General features: G+C 53.6%; 1 pseudogene; it reads right to left on the bottom strand.

Moving 5' to 3' along the window:
- Positions 1–377: 377 nt before the first annotated feature.
- Positions 378–791, bottom strand: LOC144278312 (protein phosphatase 1 regulatory subunit 14A pseudogene; annotated as a pseudogene).
- Between the last annotated feature and the right edge of the window lie 17,335 nt (positions 792–18,126).

The following is an 18,126-nucleotide window of genomic DNA, read 5'->3' as shown; positions in this document are numbered from 1 at the left end:
AATCCACCCATTTCGGGCCCCTCCCATCAATAGACTGTGATTTTTTTTTTTTTGAGTGCGCCAGAGCAAGGCTTTATTACAGACCAAAAGGCACCCACTGAGCCCCAAGTACTCAGCTCGTCAGAGATTTACACAGGGGCCAGTCATAGGCCAGAGCAGGGGGATACTGTCCAGGGGGCTGGGGGGGGGTGCGTCAGGGCTCTGTGCACAGCCAGGCCTGCGCCACCCCCAGCTGCAGGGGCACCAGCTGTTGCGTCAGGAGGCTCTGCCGAGCAGCCCCCGGCCCCAGGCTGGATTTGCGGGGCCTCACTGGTCCCATTCGTCTGGAGGAAGCTGCCGCTGCCAAGGGCCGCCGGGGGTCCCTCCCTGGGCAGGGGTCACGTTCGCTCCTGGAGCTCCAGGCTGGGCCGTCGCAGGGCCTGCAGCTTTTGGAGCCCCCGCAGCTTGAGGACTAGCTCCTGCACGAAGGCCTGCGTGCTGTTGTGACACGACTTCAGGATGCCCTGCAGCTGCGCGGCCCGTGCCCCGTCTGCGTCCAGCTCCAGGAGTTCGTCAATGTTCACTTCCTCCGGCATCTCTGCCTCCCGGCCCCGGCACAGCTCCTCCAGGCGCCCGTCGATCCATTTCTCGGTGTCCAGCCGCCGCTGCAGTTCCTGCCGGTCGTACTTCACCGTCACCCGGGCTTGGCGCTTCTAGATCTCGGGGCTGCGGGCCGGCTCCACCCAGGGACTCCCCGGAGAGCGCGCCGGAGACCCCCGTCCCAGCCGCCTGCCCACCCGGTTCGCAGCCATCCCTGCCTGGAGCCGCAACCCCGCTCAGCATCCACAGAAATCCCAGCGGGTTCGATAGGTCACTGGGAGGCTGCAGGTCATGGTTAAACAGCTCTCGGCCCTAAATCCTTTAACTGCTCTCTGGTTAATTATTCCGGCCCCTGTACAGGGCTCCTGCTATTTCTGCCTGGAGGTAGGAGAGGAAAGGCTGGATTATCTGTCACACTTAGACAGTAGGGATGAGATACAGGCTGGGCCAAAAATCCCCTCCTGCAAAATACAGCATGCCACGCCCCATACCCCCCACTCCTGCAAAATGCAGCGTGCCGCGCCCCATACCCCCCACTCCTGCAAAATGCAGCGTGCCGCGCCCCACACCCCTCCCCCTGCTCTGCAGGGAATCGCCTCGGTACATAATGGAACAGCCTCTCATTGCGGTTCCCAAGAATAGTGCTGGGGGGTATTGAGTTGTGGGAAGAGGCTTGTGCATTAGCTCTGAATGTGTTAAACTTGTTGCAAGCCGGGTGCTGGACAGCTGCCCCCTCACCTGTCCATGCGGCCAAGGGAGGGAATCAGGCACTCCCCAGTCTGAGTCTTCGCTATCTTCCCCCTTCCCCCTTGGCATCACTCCCACCCGCTCTGTTACTGAGGTGCTGCGGGCTGGGGCCGAGCAGGGGGCCTAGGATGCAGGGGCTGCAGAGATCTCACACATGCCCTGAAGCTTCCTCCTTGTAAGTGCAAAGCCGCGGCCAGGGTCTAAGCCCTGGCCTCACTGAAGCCACTGGAAATGCTCGCTTTGACGTCTGTGGGCCCAGTGTAGGGATAGCAATGCAGGGAGCAAACCGCAGGGAGACATAGGTCTGCAATGACCCCACACCCAATCCAACTGCTCCCCTTCCCTCCCCCCACCCGCAAAACTAGGGACATTGGACTTCTCCTGCGGGATCTGAGTGTTGCAGCTTGGGCCCATCTCTGTGAATATTGGTCCCTCCCCAACAAGTTTACAAGATAAAGGGTGGGAGGGGAAACTGAGGCACAGAGCAGGGAAGTGACTTTCCCAGAGTCACCCAGCAAGCCCATGGCAGAGCAGGGAATAGAACCCAACACCTGAGTCCCAGTCCAGTGCCTTTTCTATTGGATGCTTCCATTTCCTTATCTAAATGTAGCCATGCGGCTGGGGGAAGAGGGGGGTGGTGCTGGCAGGGTGGCCGTGTAGGCCCCCTGGGTTGCAAAACTTGGGTGTTCCTGGCCCAGCCTCTCCAGCCCATTCTACTGCTCCCCTTTATCCCCGGTTCGTATGCCTCAGTCCCAGCAGAGCACGGAGCAGTGACGCTCAGTGGGGAAGGTTCCGCAGAAGAGTTGGTGACAAGAGATGTCAGCTGATGTGGTCTTTCTGAGCTGGGTTACGGGCAGGCTGTCCAGGAGAGGTGGCAGCATTTGTTACACCTGAGAGGTACAGAGGTGATGATACAGCCAGGGTTGTATTTACCTGGATACCAAATCCCGGCCTGCCTAATGATCTCAGCCACTCCATTCCAGCACCTTCTTATGTATACCTGCCTCGCACAGGGAGAGAATCCCATGGGTTCCAAAAGCCTTTGGCTCAGGCCCAGGAGGAGAAAATGGTGTTGAAGAACACAGGATGGGGAATCAGGACTCCTAAGCTATATGCTTATAACATTTGCAGAGGACACCAGACTGGGAGGGGTTGCAAGCACTTTAAAGAAGCCAGGATTAGAATTCAAATCCGACCTTGGCAAATCAGAGAATTGGTCTGAAATCGACAAGGTGAAATTCAATCAAAACAAGTGCAAAGTCCTTCACTTGGGGGCGGGAAATCGAATGCCCCGCTAGATAATGGGGAATAAGCGGCTAGGCTGAAAAGGATCTGGGGGCAATAGTGGATCACGAATCCAGTGAGAGTCAATTAAGTGTGATGAATTTATGGAAAAGGCTCAGTTAGAGAACTGTGTCCAGTTCAGGGCACCACACTTTAGGAAAGATGGGGACAAATTGGAGAGAGTCCAGAGGAGCGCAACAAAAATGCAAAAATGTTTAGAAAACCTGACGTATGAAGAAAGGTTACAAACCCTGGGCATGTTTAGTCCTGAGAACAGAAGTCTGGTAACAGTCTTCAGATATGTTAAGGGCTGTTATAAAGAGGATGGGGATCAGTTGTTCTCCTTGTCCACTGAAGGTAGGACAAGAAGTAATGGGCTTCATCTGCAGCAAGGAAGATTCAGGTAAGATATTAGGAAAAAATGTCTAACCATCAGGATAGTTGAGCTCTGGGACAGGCTTCCAAGGGAGGTTGTGGAACCCCCGTCATTGGTGGCTTTTAAGAACAGGTTGAACAAACACCTGTCAAGGCTGGTCTAGGTTTACTTGGCCCTGCCTCAGAGCAAGGGCCTGGACTAGATGACTTCTCAAGGTCCCTTCTCGCCCTACATTTCTGGGATTTCTATTATTCTATTCCTGACTCACTGTGTGATCTTGGGCAGGATGTGCTCCCCTCTCTGCCTCGGTTTCCGCGTTTGGAAAGTGGCCTTAATAATGATGAAGACCCAACCACCTACTGATGGATGTAAAACACTCCGATGTGATGAAGGTGATAGAGGTGTTCAGAACAGTAGTATTAGGAATAAGCTGCCGTTTCTCATGTATCTGAACTGTCGATCAAAGCTTTGGCACGTCTTGGAAAAGCAAGGCCCGCTCAGGTCTGACTTGTGGTTCTACAGAACCGTCCGTCCCGTGGCTCCCTGCCTCTGCCCAGGGGTAACATTAGCAGAGGTGACTTACAGACCCACCCAGGGAGCAGCTCTGTTGCGTAAGGTGTTGACACCTCCACACACAGTCGCCTTCTCTGGCCCATTCGAATGGAGGCCAGCCCAAATGAGGGGCAGGGTCCTTGTCCAGACCCAAGCCCTCGCTGGGAAGTCTGGGTCTTCCCAAGGACCAGGGGGTGGGTGGATGCTGGGCTCTGGCTCTAGGAGTCAGCCAGCTTCCCTTCCTGGGCTCTCCACGTCTGGGGGCTGTTCTGTTCTTTAGCACATCTGTCCAGCATACACATCTGTCCCGCACACACATTTCCCCTCCTTCCCCCTGGCCTCGCCAGCACTGGCAGCAGGCAGCACCCTGCTCTCTCTGTCACCCTCCGCAGTGAGACGTGGGATTCGTTCGCTTCGGGTGCCGTTTTTAAACCATATCAGTGGGGCTGGGGAGCAGAGGGACCCACACAGCTGCCATGCGGGCCCCTGCCTGGAAGGGCAGTGCCAGTGCCCAGAGCACTGTTTGGGAGGTCTCTGCATGGCAGAGCGCCGAGGGTGTGCCCACCTCCATCTAGGAGAGGCAAGGTGGATGTGTCCGATGCATAAAGCTGCCCACCTCCTAACTATGGGTTCCACTAGCCCCCACATTCCTTCCCAGTCCTAATGGTTGCCTTTCTGGCCGGCGTGCCCCAACCTGCTGGGCTGCTCGGGCAAGAGGTATTTACCTCCCCATTATCCGTGACTCACGGGGGACTCTACCGTCCACTTCCTCACTGGGCAGCTCCAAAGAGAATCTGGTTAAGAGGAGACACGACACTGCAAAATCGGATGGAAAGGTGGGCGTGGAAAGTGCTGCGAGCCAGGGACAGCAGGATGCAGGCTGGATCTCTGTCTGCAGCTGTCTAGGAAACAAGGAGTCTCAGGGCCTGGCGCACCACTGTTACAGCAGAACTAGAGACATGCTAACAACATCATAAGTATCCCTCAGGTGGAGCATAAATAGCAGCAGCAGAGACCCAGGGCAACCACACAGGTCTTGTGCGTAAGGTGCTGGCAGGCAGGAGATCAGGGTCCAGTTTCTGCCTCGGCCAGTCTCCCCGCGTGACCTTGAGTGAGTCGCTTCGGTCTGGGCTACATCTCAAACGTAGGTCGACCTAGCTGCGGCGCTCCGGGCTGGGAAACTTTTCTTCCCCTGTGCAGTGTCGGTACGTCAACCTAACTCCTGCACTAGGCACAGATGGATCCTTCCGTCCATCTAGCTGCCGCCTCTCACAGAGGTGGGTTTTCTACAGTGATGGAGAAACCATCACCACCAGAGTTGGGTTTTCAGAGGCGTTGGGGTTCTTGGGCCCAGAGCCTCAAAGGTATTTGGCCTGACTCCCATTGCTGTGCCTTGATCCTTCGAAAAACAAGGCCATTAGCCTTCTGCACCTCTGCTTGCCCATTGGCAACATGGAGGAAATAATGGCTCCCTTCCTCCCAGGGGTTTGTGAGGCTAAATTCCTTAACCTTTGTGCCATGCTCAGATACCACTGAGAAGGATTATGAGCAATTTGGATCAGTCGCGGTCTCTTAGCACCTGGCTCAATGGGTCTCGCACCTCATCTGAGGCCTCTGGATGCTATGGAAACACTCAAACATAAGATTAGCTGTACAGGGATCAAGATAGCTTCCAACATAACTCGTGTACCTGGGGCACACATACAGTGACTGGTCTGTATCACTGATTAAGGTCCTACTATTAAAATATATATATATATATATATATATTGTTTGCCTGAAGCTCACGGGGAAAGATTAATAGAGTGTAAGGCCAGATGGGACCACTGTATCATCTCCTCTGACTTCCTCCATAAAATGGGCCAGAGAACTGCCCTGAAATAGGGTGACTGGCTGGGCTCTAGCTATCCACACACCAGCATGGGTAGCAACAGTGCAACCGCCCCCCCACCCCACACACACCCCCATCTCACTGTTCTGCCTCAACCCCTGCCTGCCAGGGGTGATCAGGAACTCAAGGGATCTCAGCCTGTTCATTCCTGGCCCCTCTAGGTGTCGCAAAGAGCTCGGGGCCAGATGTTCAAGGTGTCTCTGCATCCACAGTCAGAGCCAGATTTCCCAAAGAGCCAAGCACCCCATGTGCCCCTGAGTACCCTTTGTCTTGGCGGTTTTGGGGTGTGGACAGCTGTTCCCAATGGAGCAGGGCTGAGAACCCCCCAGACTCGCTACACTGAATGTCCCTCAGATGGCCACTCTCACTTCTGATCCAACTAGATTATATTTTAAAAGAACCTGTGTCTGTTTTCTGAGTTGTGGCTTTCTGGGAAACATCCCCAAACCGCCCTGTACCATTCTGCATCCACTACGTGGAAAAGGTACGGGGACTGCAGCACTTTGGGTTTTTTAAGTCAGAAAAGTCTCCCAGCTTTGGAAGCAGGTCTCAGCCCAGAGTGAACGCTCTGCAGCCAAGTTATATAAACTCCTGAATGACGAGTTTCACAAGGCAGATGCTAACACGCCCTCACCCATCGCCAGGCAAGCCAGCTGCTGTAATAATACAGGTAGTAACAATAAAAGGAGCGTCTGTAGGTGCTTAATTATCATACACCTGTAGCTGTTCATTCGTGCAATGGGGGAGGGGGGGCTGGGGCTCCTGGGTTCTATTCCACTGACTTGTTCTGTGAGCTTGGTTGAGTCAGGTCCCAGCTCTTTGCCTCAGTTTCCCCACCTGTGAAATGGGGCTCCCTGATACCTAACGTGCAAGGCAGCAGTGGATGTCTCTGAAGTGCTTTGAGATACTGTGTGCAGCTGCAGTCGCCCCATCTCAAAAAAGATCTATTGGAATCGGAAAAGATTCAGAAAAGGGCAACAAAAATTATTAGGGGTATGGAACAGATTCTGTATGAGGAAAGACTAATAAGACTGGGACTTTTCAGCTTGGAAAAGAGACTGCTAAGGGGAGATACGCTTGAGGTTTATAAAATCATGACTGGTGTAGAGAAAGTAGATAAGGAAGTGTTGTTTACTCCTTCTCATAACACAAGAATCATGTAATGAATAGGCAGCAAGTTTAAAACAAATAAAAGGAAGTATTTCTTCACACAACGCACAGTCAACCTGTGGAACTCTTTGCCAGAGGATGTTGTGAAGGCCAAGACCATAACAGGGTTCAAAAAAGAACTAGATAAATTCCTGGAGGTTAGGTCCATCAATGGCTATTGGCCAGGATGGGCAGGAATGGTGTCCCTAGCCTCTGTTTGCCAGAAGCTGGGAATGAGCGACGGGATGGATCACTTGATGATTACCTGTTCTGTTCATTCCCTCTGAGGCATCTGGCACTGGCCACTGCCAGAAGACAGGATACTGGGCTAGATGGACCTTCGGTCTGACCCACTAGGGCCGTTCTTATGAGATCCCCAAAGGGGAGGCTGTGCAGGGCAGCGCTCTGTGTCAGAGCAGAGCCCGCCAAGGGCTGGGTCCTGCACTTCAGGCAATGGCTTAGGCCAGCAGCTCAGGCCGAATGATCAGCTGTAATGTCACCCCCTGTTTTACAGGTGTGACAAGCACCAATCTGCACGTAAAGGCAATGTAGCTTGTCTCGACCTGTGAATTTGGATCCCCCCCACCGCAAAATCAAGCAGGGGCTGGACTAACTCCCTCGCTGCCCAGGAGCAGCCGTGGGCAAGTGCCAGATGGCCTCAGACTTGGCTGCCCCACTGCATTGTGCTTGGAGCCATTGGGGCGGCCTTCTCCCAGACCTGTGCCCACGACGGGCGCTGGCATTGACAGGGTGAAGTGCTTTCCCTGGGGTGAATCCACCTCCAGCTCGGGCACTGAGCCCGTGAAGGAACCATACCCCGCCTCCTTGTTAAGGGCAGAGCAAGGGAAGAGATTAACTAGCCTACTTTCTGTTATCAGACAGCCGCCCCACACTGCACCCCTGGGGGTCTCTACAAACTGACCTGGGGGTCTCTACACCCCTGGGGGTCTCTAAAACCTGCAAACTATTTCACGCACACTGTGTTCTCTGCTCCCAAAGAGCATGTCCCGCGGTGTCCGTGACAAACAAGTGCTGGGCTGGAGTGTTGGCCAGATGGGCCATGCTGAATCCTGCTTCATGGCTCCCATTTCTTAGCTGTATTACAGCAGCTCCTAGAAGCCGCAGCTGGGCATCGGGGCCCCATTGTGCTAGGTGCTGTACACGCCCACGGATTGGTGGAGTTAAAAGTCTCCCTTTTCTCCAGAATCCTTGCCTCAGCACCCTCTAGTGTTCCCAAGCATGTACTGCACCTGCTCACGCCAGCATGGTTCCACTAATGTAGCTACAGCCAGGAGCCCTAATGCCTCTGGGAAAAGGCATCTCGCCACGGGGCTGCTGTGGAAACATCCCTCTCTGAGCCCGCGAGAGCTGTCGGAGCATCCTTCTCCTGAGATGCCGAGAGTCACAGCCTCAGCTGGCGTAAATTAGCATCACCGCTTTGACTTCAGTGGAGTGCCACCAATTTACACCAGTTGAGGGCCTGGCCCAGACCCTCTAGCGATGCAAACTCGCCCAGTTTCAGGCAGAGAGATGTGAGGGTCGAACCGACATCCCCAGAGCCACCCCCCATGCCCCCAGTGAGTTGGAGGTCAAACCAGAAGGAGATTATTGGCCAGGTCTAACTGCGAGGAGCCCAGAAGACGATCTTGCCAGATTTGCACCCTTTCGGGGCCAAAGTCAGAGCAGCCGGTGAGACCTTGGCGCCGCCAGCCCTGATTCAGAAAAACGCATCCCCGGCCCATCCTGTTCAAGGAGCCACCTACACAGCCGGGGGCCGAGGGCTGGGGCGAGGAGCGGGGAAAGGATCCCAAAGCCAGCCCCGCCCTGTGAAACCCACGCTCTGCGCTGTGTTGTGAAAGCGGCTGGTTATCAGCGCGGGAGGGTGTCAGTGCTCAGCTTCCAGGAAAGGAAGGAAGTGTTGGGTCACCGCTCCGCTACCACCCTTTTCCAGCAAACAAACAAGGCACACTGATAATGAGGCCGCTGGTATGCGCTGCGGAGGAATGTGTGTTAATAGGGAAACTATGTGGCCCAGCAGCATGTGCTCCCGAAACTTTGCATTTACTCACACTTCCTCTCTGGACTCACTGATGCTGAAGCAAAGGTAAACATGGTACAAGCCAACGAGCGGCTGGATCTGCTTGCCCGAAGATAGCACTTTGATCGTATGCCCCGCGGAGCCTCTTAGCAGCAATGGGTGCTACATGGGGCCTAATTCTCCTCTTACTCACCTTGGTGTAAATCTGGAGTAACCCACCTTTGGCCTAATTCCCTTCTCACTCACCCACTGGCAATCAAGAGTAACTCTGCGGGGTCTGAGGCCCCTCTCGCTCAGCCCAGTGTCAATCGGGACGAATGCCGTTGAAATCAACAGCGTTAGGGCTGGGTGAGAGGAGAATCAGGGGTGGGTAGCTTTAAGAGGCATCCCTAGTTCAGAGCATAGATGTGAAGCACTGGGGTAAACCACGACTTGTAATGGAGCACGTAGGGACTCCGTGCCTATGAGTCCCTGCTGAGAACAGTGGGAGGTGCTGAATGCTGGGCCCTTTCGAAACTCGTCTTGTGGAGATCAGACATCACAGCTAATGAGGACAAGGGCCAGATATCATCCTCTGGAGGGCAGAGGGTCGCAAGAGGAGGCTTTGCAAACCCTAACAGCAAACAGGAAGCGGGTGAGGGATGGAAGGAGTTAGGTGCGTGGAGGCTGCTATAGAAGTGAGTCAGCAAGGCCAGTGAATAGGCCAATGTGTTTTTCTTTAATGTTTGCCTAGTGCCAGGCGTGCTCCAGGCCACCCTGGTATGTCTGAGCTGGTGGGAGGGAGGGTGAAATTCCCGCGCTAGCTCGATGCGAACTAGCTGCTCGAGTAACAGGAGGGTGAGTATGTACGGATGAGCGCGAGCTCAGGGCAGCTAGTCCCACGCGCTGCCGCTGCTGCCTTCTAGTTTTTGCACGTGAGCGTCATCAGCGTCTCCTTGAGCTGGGAATCGCGCCCCCCCCAGCTTGCAGCGTAGCCGTGCCCTGAGGCAGTTACAAAAGTCCCTCCGACCCTCACGCAGCCCTATGCCAAGGTCTTCGCAAAAGATCAGTGGTGGGCCAAGTCCTGCATGTTTTTCCCTTGGTCCACAAATTCGGATGTTCTGCCTGAATAAGGATTTGGGCATTTATAAAGTGAGATGGGCCCGAAGGGTTGAACTCCTGGGGCCCGAGTCTAGCGTTAATATTACAGCTACCGGAACTCGGCTAACTTCTTGATTTACACTGGGAGAGGAGACCCAAGCCCAATGGAGTTACTCCTGATTTACACCTGGGTGGGTGAGGGGAGAACCAGGAACAATGGAGTTACTCCTGATTTACACCAGGGTAAGAGGAGAACCAGTCTGAAGTTCTAGGGAGTTCAGTTCCTGCTCATCCCAGAAATAATCTGGTTGCTGGAGGAAGGATTAAAACAGCTGAATTTGTGGAGCTCAGTGAAAAGGCAATGGATCATGGTAACAACTATGTGAAGGGTGTGAACAGGTAAGACATGGGATGGAGAAGGCTCATCCGCCTCTATATAGCCTGCGGCTATAACTGGGAGCCAGGGGAGGAAAGGCAGAAGACTGGGAGGACTCTGAGGCTGTGAAGTGGCATCCCCCAAGGGAGATGGTGAAAGCCCTATGGCTTAGCTTTTCAGGAGTAGGACAGATCCCCCAAACCTGTGAGGCAGCAGCATCAATTTACCCCACGTGAGAATCTGTCCCTTGTCTCCCTACGGTGAGAGGCAATCCTGCATGGGCAGGGAGCGGAGATGATCTGGTGGGTCTCATCCATCTCTAGCTTCTGTGAGTAATTATGTGATTCTGTGACTTGGGAACAAACTGAGGATTCATCTTTGATCTTGTTAGTCCTGCTTGACCATCTTGCGTGTGCGATGGACTCCCTCATCGCGCCACACCACTGAGAACCAGCCAAATGAACAAACCCAGGGGAGAAGGCCGCTTTGTGGTGGGATCGCTTCCCTTTACAAAGCCTCCCCTCAGAGATCAAATCTCCCCACTCTCGAAGCCAGCCTGTGGGATGCAGACACCTCTGGAGCACGCGCTGCCAGGCGGGTGCAGCTAGGAGAATATGCCTGTGCTGACCAGCCGCCCAGAAGAGGAAGCTCCAGCTGACGTCAACCCAGCCAGGTCTCCTCAGGTTGCACTGGGGCAGGTTTTTTTCTGAGACTGTAATTTGGGCTCAAGAGTCTGCAGCTTCCAGCGTGGTGGTGGTGGTGGTGGTGGGTGGCCAAGGGGATATAAGAGGGAACTAAGAAAGACCAGGCAAAGTCGGAAGGCTGTTCTGGAGAGGAAAGAGAAGCCGGTGTTAAGGCACCCAGCCCATCACTGATATTTATTATTTGTGTTAGTATGGTGCCTAGGAGCCCCGGTCCTGGCCCAGGACCCCACATCTGGTCAAACACAGAACAAAAAGTCCCTGCTTCTTTGCCTGACTTCTTTATTCAGTGTGTACATATTTTGGGGCAGGGCGTGTCTCTTACGAGGCCTGCGTGTAGCACCCAGCAGGATGAGCCCCTGACCTCAGGTGCAGCCCTTAGGAGTTAGTGCAATACCAATGGCAATGTCCTGATGACGAGGTCTCTTAGGCTGTGTGGGCCAGAGGCCTGGTTACAAGACCACTAAGGGGCCTGGTGTAGGTAGATCTTAGCCACACCCCCATAACCAAGTCAGGACGCTGCACAGCCTGTGGCTTTAGCCCAGTCACTGAGCCATGGCTAGCCGGGTCCCATCAACACTGCAAGTTGTAACTGCGGGTTTGGAGTAGGACAGGCAGAGCTGATGATCCACGTGGACAGCACACAGGTGATAGTGAGGATGAAAGGATGCAACATGGTATTCCACTGGCCTTGGCCCACATCTTGGTGCCCCATGGACAAACCCACCAGGGGAGGCTTTGGGGGCAGTAATCTCCATGAGGAACTGGTCAAGATCCCCACACATCTTCCTAATGGGGTTTTCACATGGCTCGTCATCCCCGCCTTGTGTCCTGATGTGCCACTTCCCGATGCTGCCATGATATTTTGTTCCCTGATGTTGTCCCGATATGCCCCTGCCTCATGTTCTCCTGAGAGGCCCCTTCCCGTCTCCTCCATCTCCTCATCCCAGATTTTGTGCTGACACGAACTGGGCCACACCTTCTACTCCCTTGTGCAACCTCCTGCCATGCGTCAGCCCCATCCTGTCCCCGCATGCACTTTTCTTGCGCTGTCCCTCCCTGATGTTGCCCAGATAGGCCTTCTCATGGGGAGGCTGATTCTTCCTCCTGGTGGCCACATGTGAAGCCCACCGAGACTTCTTCGGGAGAAAGAAGAGGCCAGCCTCCCTAGGGACATGAAACCAACCTGTGAGACACAGAAACCAGTCCTCTTCCCTGCCCCAGAAGAGAGATTTTTAGATACAATTATCCCTGGGGAGCAGGTTGTCCTAGTGGTCAGGGCAGTGGCCTAGGAATCAGCATGGGCTGTATTCCTGGCTTTGCCACTGACTTGCTGTGTGCTCTTGGGAATGTCACCTGGCCCTGTTTCCCCTCGCCCGCTTGTCTGTCTTGTCTAGTTAAGTTTGTAGCACTTAGGGGAAGGGCTTGTCTCTTGTCGTGTGTCTGTACAGCACCTAGCACAATGGGGCCCTGGTCTGAGTGGATCATTATAACGTGGCATGTTATATACTTAGCGGATAAAAGCCAGCATTGCCTCCTGCAGGGCCCACTTGCTGTCAAGGCACAGCTGGCAGGGAGAGGATACTTGCAGCTGGTATCCGTCTGCTGTCTGGTTACAGTAGGTGTGTGTGAGGGATAGAGGGAGACGAGTCGGGAATGGAATTTCTTTATCAGTATTGCTCTGAGGTTCTCATATCGTGAGAGGCTGAGCCGGGATGGTGGAAACTGCTTCCTCTTTAGTCGTGATCCCCCAGTCAGTGCTGCCACGTCCAAGGAAGCTCACCTCCACCGCCCTCATCACTGGGTGGGAACAACCAAGGTAGAGAGGCATCTCCAAGGACAGGTGCACTGGCTGGCAGGACTGGAGTGTTTGGGCTGCAATGGGTCAGGACTGGGGGGCATTGGCAGAGCTCTGTGGGGCCCTGGGACTGGAATAAGGGTCGGGACTGAGCTGCATGAGCAGAGCTGAGTGAGGAACCCAGTGCTAGGGCTCTTTCCTTATAAACAGGGAAAATCAGCTTCCCCCACTGCCCTGCACTCAAATACAAAAGCAACCCCGACTCCAAAGGCTCTGGCAATGCAGCCAGGCAGGGAAATCGTTTGGGAAGCTCCTAGCCCGCCATGATTCACCTGGGATTAGCAAAGCGCATCCCAAGGGGTTTGCTCCTCCGAAGCTGGAGTCCGTCTGGCAGCAGGACACCCAGCTCCCCATCGCCTATGTGGGCGAAGCGGCGGGTCTGGGAGACGCTCAGCGCACCGCGAGGCTCAGACAGTCACGCTGCGGAGGCTGAGATGGAGGCACGGAGCCCCGGCCAAGGACACAAAGACCCGATCCCCAGCAAAGGGTGATGGGCTGCAGCAGGGGGAACAGCCAGTGCGCCGGCTGGACGTTGGATTTCCAAGGGTTTGGATCTGTGCTAGCAGCAGGCAATGAAAGGGAGGGAGAGCAAACCCTGTGATCTGATTGGGCACCAGGGAGCGAGAGGAAGAGCCCTGTCCAAATACAAACACGCAGCTGCCCCTGGTCTCAGGCCAGTTCCTAGTGGATGAGCGGCTGCCCAAGGCCTATATGTAACGAAGCTGGCAGTTCTCAACCCAGATCCTAGTGGCCAGATGTCCACATCCCAAAACCACCCCTACAACTAGTACGAGTTGAACCTCTTATTTTCAGGCTGGCAGCAGAAAGGCCAAGGGTTCAAGGGGTCATTGAGACTGGACTCGGCTCTAAACAAGAAAGGAGGCATAGTCCAATGGAGGCATATTCATAGGCAGGGAACTGTAGGGGGAACTTGCCCAGCCGCCGCCCACGATGTCCCTGCTCTGGGGATGACGAGGGGACCCCCGTCTCCAGCAGTGTCAATCTGTCACATTTCAACAGCATTAAACATTCAACAGCAAACTCCCCGTCAGGGAAGAGGCCAGCACAGAACATGGCAGCTCCAGAACCATATCAGAGACCCAGATGTTCCTGCAAAGGGGGCAGAGTTGATGTCTCCCCCACAGGCCGTGTGAGAGGCGGGCCAGCTGCTGGTCTCACTTACAGCCGAGCAAGCCCAGAGTGACTTTAGGTACCGGAATATCCAAGTGCTTCAGAGGAGTTACAGGGGCTCAGATACCAGTGTGATGGGCAGAGTATTACAAACTAGAATAGAATGAGGACTGATATTTGTAAATCATAATAGTGAGGCCAGATCCTCAGCTGGTGTTACACAGCGTAGCTGCCTTGCCGTTGTTTTGCATGGATATGGACTCTTTCATGCAGGGATCTCAAAGCACTTTGGCCCAAATCCTGGGCCTTTACTGACAGTCAAGATTCACTCTCCCAACATCTCGCCTGCGTAGGTACGACCATGACTCCAAAGGCCAACCCAACAGATCCCCATTCCCTTATTCCTAGGTGGGTTGTTCTAGCAACAGGCCTGCTCTAAACAAGTGACCTCTGGACTGCCTGCAGTCCTGAGCGAGTTGCACAGACAATCCATCCCACCAGGTGGGGTCAGTATCATTATCCCTTTTACCGCTGGGGAAACTGAGGCACAGAGCAAGGCAGTGACTTGCCCCACGTCACACAGGGAGAGGAAGGAACAGAACCCCAGGCTTCTACATATACAGATCAGACACCCGAACACGCCGCAGTCTGGCTGCAAAGAGCTGGACTGAGGCAAATGTCCCAGAAGAACAAGTTCCATAGCCAAGCAAGCCCCAGCAAGGATCAGTCACCTGATGGCCGAAAGGCTGGTGGGGGAGCCCCTGTTTTGTGTGGGTGGAGTCAGAGCAAAAGGACCTGCCACAATGAGTTTTGAGGAGGTTTTAAATCCTGGCCGATCCTTCTCTGTTGCAAGCTTTACCACTGAATAATTCCATGGTTTGACGCCCGTGTTGCCTGACCTGCAAACAGCCCAGAGCGAGACAGGAGCAAGAGAGAGACGAAGGAAAGTGTAGGTCCCTCTACTCAGCAGGAAAGAAGAACAAATAACTGAGGACATCAAGGAGGCGGAGGTGTTTAATGCTGATTTTGCTTGTCTTCACTAAAAAGATAAATTGTGACCAGATACTTAACACAATTAATATTAACAACACAGGGGGAAGGAACACAAGCCAAAACAGGGAAAGAACAGGTTAAAGGATATTTAGATAAGTTAGAGGTATTCAAGCCAGCAGGGCCTGATGAAATTCATCCTAGGGTAATTAAGGAACTAGCTGAAGCAATCTCGGAACCGTTAGTGATTATCTTCGAGAACTCATGGAGGATGGGTGAGGTCCCAGATGATTAGAGAACAGCAAACATAGAACCTACCTTTAAAAAGAGGAACAAAGAGGACCTGGGGAATTAGAGACCAATCAGCCTAACTTTGATACCTGGAAAGATACTGGAACAAATTATTAAACACTCAATTTCTAAGCACCCAGAGGATAATAAGGAATTAAGGAATAGCCAGCATGGATCTGTCAAAAACAAATCATGCCAAACCAACCTAATTTCCTTCTTTGACAGGGTTACTGGCCTAGTGGAGGGGGGAAACAGTAGACGTGGTATATCTTAATTTTAACACAGTCCTGCATGATATTCTCATAAACAAATTAGGGAAATGAGGTCTAGATTAAATTACTATAAGGTGGGTGCACAACTGGTTGAAAGATCGTAGTCAAAGAGTAGTTATCAATGGGGCAATGTCAAACTGGGAGCATGTATTAAGTGGGGTTCCGCAGGGGTCAGTCCTGGGTCAGGTACTGTTCATTATTTTCATTAATGATTTGGATAATGGAGTGGAGAGGATGCTTATAAAATTTGCAGATGACACCAAACCGGGAGGGATTGCAAGCACTTGGGAGGAGAGGATTAGAAATCAAAATGACCTTCATAAATTAGAGAATTGATCTGATATCTACAAGATGAAATTCAAAAACGACAAGTGTGAAGTACTTCACATGGGCAGGAAAAATCAAATGCACAATGAGGAATAACCAGCTAGGGGGTAATACTGCTGGAAAGGATCTGGGGATTACAGTGGCTCACACATGGAATATGAGTCAACAGTGTGACACTCTTGCGAAAGAGGCTAATATCATTCTGAGGGGTATTAACAGAAGCACAGTGTGTAAGACATGGACGGTAATTGTCCCACTCTACTCGGCACGGGTGAGGCGTCAGCTGGCGTCCTCGGTCCAGTTCTGGGCGCCGCACTTTGGGAACGATGTGGACAAACTGGAGAGTCCTGAGAAGCGCAACAAAAATGCTAAAAGGTTTGGAAAGCCCGACCTTGTGAGGAAAGGTGAAAAAACTGGGTACGGTTAGTCTTGAGAAAGGAAAACTGAGGGGGGACCTGATAACAGTTTTCAAATGTGTGAAGGGCTGTTGGAAAGAGGATGGGGATCAGTCGTTCTCCATGTCCACTGAAAGTAGGATAAGAAGTAATGGGCTTCATCTACAGCAAGGGAAACTGAGGTTAGATTGTAGGAAAAACCTTCTAACTATCAGGGTAGCTAAGCTTTGGACCAGGCTTCCCAGGGAGCTGTGGAATCCCCGTCGGTGGTGGTTTTTAAGAGCAGGTTGAACAAACCCCTGTCAAGGCTGGTCTAGGTTTACTTGGTCCTGCCTCAGGGCAGGGGCTTGGACTGGATAAGCTCTCGAGGTCCCTTCCAGGCCTGCGTTTCTATGATTATCAGCCCTGAGCTTCGCTGACGTTTTGATCTGGCCAGATCTCTGCCACGGGCTGAACAGATCCCCTGGGCCCAGCCAGCCCTGCGACATGGAGGCGTGGATCAAACACTGCGGCTCTGCCCGCTTCCCGCAGCCTGCACGGCTGTACGAATCTGAATGATGCTCCCATGAATACCAAAGCAGCAGCAGCTTTCCTGGTGCAACAGGTGGGAGGCCCCTGCAATGATGAGGATAAATACACAGAGGGGAGTGTGAGCAGCTGGTGCTGTGAAGGGCTCCCCAGACAACCCCACTCCTGCCTGAATGGAGCCCCAAAAAGAGAGCCCTCCCTCAGGGAGGTTGGAGCTTGTGCATCTGACTGCCTTGCCTCTGGTACAATGCCAGCCGAACGGGCAGGCAGTTGACACGCTCGGCCCCCTCTCCATGGTCCCACTGCCCGCGATGGCAGCACGCCCGGCTTTCGTATTTGGGTTTGAATCTCCTGACCTGGGCTCCATCCAGTAACTGCAAGACACCGATCTCCAGAGCACAAGCGGCTGTTATGACAGCGCCTCGTAGCTAGGAAACCGTGCTGGGGAATAGTCTTGTTTTGGCAACGGAGAGCTCCGGCTGAGCGGGAGCCAATTGCAGCGAGGTCATCTACATATCACCCAGGGTCCCGCGGCGCCAGGGCTCTCCGTTTGGGGACAGAGCTATCCGTGCAGCCAGCCTGTCCTGAGACGGGCTGTGCTAGCTTTGGCTTTCAGGGCCTAGCTCACGATTCGCAGCCTGAATCCCCAGCGTGACAGCCACACCTCTGCCTGCAGGGAGTCACAGCGTCCCAGGCGGGGGGCGTTCTTGGCTGTCAGAAGCTATGTTTCCACAGATCATTCATCGCTGGGCCCGTGCGGGCTAGAGGATGATTCCAGCGTGAGCGCTGACATGCCTGGTAGTGGCTTTCCACACCGCATCCTCGTTCCTTTTTAACCCCGCCAAGCCCCTGTCCCGGCAAGTGGAGGTCACAGCCGTGCCATTGGGGCACCGTGGCTGCTTCCCAGTGAACTCTGGGATTCCCGTTTCCAAAGCGCTGGACAATTAGGCGTGAGTTCTCCTGCATACCGGCCAAGGCCATGTCCAGTGGGCCAGAAGGGGAGAATGTGGGCCAGGCAGGTGCTTGAAATATCACATAGCAGCAGCAGCTGTCCAGGGGCAGCTGAGCCGGCACTCCATGTACTTGTCTGCAACATTGATTAGCTGGCGTCAGCTTTTCCAGGAGCGATGCACTGAACTGCTTCTTCTCTAGTGCATCGCACTTAGCAGTGGGAGAGGGGAGAGGACTGGAGCCATGCAGGCAAATTCTGTGACACCTCTGCCTCTGAGACCTAGAATCACCGGCGTACCCTGGATTCCACCATGGAAGCAGATTCACTTCCAAGGGGGACCAGGAGATCTCGATCCGCGGCTGAGAAAACAGGCAACGGACGTGAATCACATCTCTGGACAGGATGAGCCAATATGCCCTAGGCACCAATACAGGGAAGGCCAGGACTCAATAGACATGGGCTTTGAATGATCTTCCGTGCATTTCATCCCATTTCTGAGGGTTGGGTTGTTGGTTTTTTTTTTACCCTTTTGTTAAAAATAAAACGGAAGGAAAATTCAAAAGGAAAAGCTGTTCAAATGGAAAAATCAAAACGTCTCCTTTAGAAACC

The sequence above is a fragment of the Eretmochelys imbricata genome, chromosome 21 (genome assembly GCF_965152235.1).
Source record: "Eretmochelys imbricata isolate rEreImb1 chromosome 21, rEreImb1.hap1, whole genome shotgun sequence".
Taxonomy (NCBI): domain Eukaryota; kingdom Metazoa; phylum Chordata; order Testudines; family Cheloniidae; genus Eretmochelys; species Eretmochelys imbricata.
This window is presented reverse-complemented; position numbering and strand designations above follow the sequence as displayed.